A 2,324-nucleotide genomic window follows, 5' to 3' on the forward strand; every position below is an offset into this window, starting at 1 on the left:
AATCAGAAATGAAAAAAATGCTAAATATTTATATAGAGAAACCTTCAATGAAGCAGAAATGTTTCAGTGCAATATTTTTGGGTAGGCCTATGCTCACTACTTTCTAGGACCTTTTATGCTTTTACTTTGAAAGAATAAATCTAAGACTTCCTGTCTGATGTTGGGTAACAGTGCGCACCTCGCCTGTGCTTTTCTTCAGCATCCAGCAGTCTGCTCCTCAGCAGCATCCTCAGGCTCACAGCGCCACTGCGCTGCTACCGCGATGCAACATGGGAGCTGTGGTCTCCGTGAAGGAAAAAGCCCATTGTACCGAGCGGCCTGCTGCTGGTTGTGGACTACAAGCCTATTCAGCGTAAACAAACTGCACTGTCAAAGGGACTGGCATTGTCAAAACTGCATTTTCATTTATAGAATACGATGGAATCTAGTTTGGAAGCCATGGTTAGGTCCAGCTGTTCATGCAGTGTGTTCACTGACTGATTTTAATGTGTTAGAGCACAGAAAGTGTTAAACATCATCATCTTTGCTCTATGTGTGTATGGGTGCTCTTTGTCTGTTCTGTTGGGCCTACAAGTAACTGGGTCAGTGATTTATTAAAAGCATTTGGGAACAACTGAGGAGGAGGCTGGAGGGAGATGACAGCGCTGAATTAGCCAGATCAAGGGATCACATCTTTTATGAAAAATAATCTACATAAACAGCCTACAGAACACATCACTGCGCTATTATATCCTTTTGCTTAAGCAGTTCATCAGATGGATTAAATAATGATTTTCTGTTGAAATTTGACAAAACTGCATTTAGGAGTAAGGTGACATTCCAGACAAGTTTTTTAATTAAACACATATTTTTATATAATTCAGCAACTAAAGGTTGTTTAGTTTTTCACACAACCATCATTTAAAGTTTGATTAGGCCTAGCTTATATATAGCCTCAGTAATAATAATATATTTTAATTATAACTGTGAAAACATCCACAGCCTAAAGGATAAATAAGTAAATGAAGATGTAAACAAATGATGATACGAAAAACGTATGAAAAAGGTCAAGGTCCAGTTAGCAACCTGAGCTACCAGGAGAATGATAAAATGAGTAAATTAATCTTACAACTACATAACACTTCAAAAAGATGTTCATCATCAACCCAGAAGAATTCTACACAAATGCATTCACTGAATAAATGTCTAAGTATTCCTCTGCCAGTATTACAGAACACACAGGATTCAGATAGATCATTTCTGTTTTTTCTTCTTTTTTTTAAGTGATTTGTTGGATAGATTGAGTGTTTTATTTTAAATTACATCTAACTTATTGTTGACAAAATATACATTACAGTAACTCCAGATTAATTTCAAATTATTTTTTTCAAAGTGACTCCAACAAATGAGCTATAAGTTTAAATGGCTTTTTTAGAGTCACCCTTTTGGCTAATTAGCTGTTTTACTGCACAAAACACTATAGTAAATGCACTGCTCAACTGGCATATCCTTATCAACTCAAATATATATGATAATATCGCTATAGCCAGTTACAGCATTACTTTGGATGTAATCTTCACTTCTGCCAAAAAAGAAGCTTACTGAACCATTTTCTTTATTTTCTGAGCCTAAAAGAGCTCTCTGTTCAACAAAGAGTTGAAAGTACCTAGACTTACCTTTCCTTGAGCCTTTTTCCTTTAAACCAAGAGAGCCATCTAGTTGGTTCAGAAAATAGAGACAGTGATTCATGAGACTTCATTTGGCCATCACTAGTAACATTAGGACATTTATTTTTTCATTGTGTGCATTTGACATTCTTCTGGACTGACCTTCAGTTGAATGTCCAAAGACATTTTGGCAATGATATTTCTTTTAAAGAACCTGATTTGTTAATAATTTTCAAAACTCAAAATTTCTCCAAGAATGAACAGCATATTATTAATTTGCTCATTATTTAAGCAAAACTTTATATTCAAAAAACATCTAAATAAATATCTTTAAAAAATATCGAACTTAAAAATACTTTAATAAAGAATAATCAAAACTATTAATTTATCCAAGTCTTAAATCGTTATAACTAATTAGGAAAAGCCCTGTCTGTGTTCATACTTATGTCTGTTTTGTTTATTTTTTGTAATAATAATAATAATAATACTTTTGCCACTGTGTTACATTGATTGGCGGGCCACCCCCCAAACAAAAAACGTACTACTTTCACTTGTGAATTTTGGTCTTTACTTATGACATTTTATAAAAACAGAATGTACTGTTTCGAAACTGTTACTTGGAAAAAAAAATGTTTTACTCATGGTTTCACTGCGACATTCATAGGCGACAACATGCGC

This window comes from Plectropomus leopardus, chromosome 23 (genome assembly GCF_026936395.1).
Source record: "Plectropomus leopardus strain MGB_pleo_1.0 chromosome 23, ASM2693639v1, whole genome shotgun sequence".
Lineage (NCBI taxonomy): Eukaryota > Metazoa > Chordata > Actinopteri > Perciformes > Serranidae > Plectropomus > Plectropomus leopardus.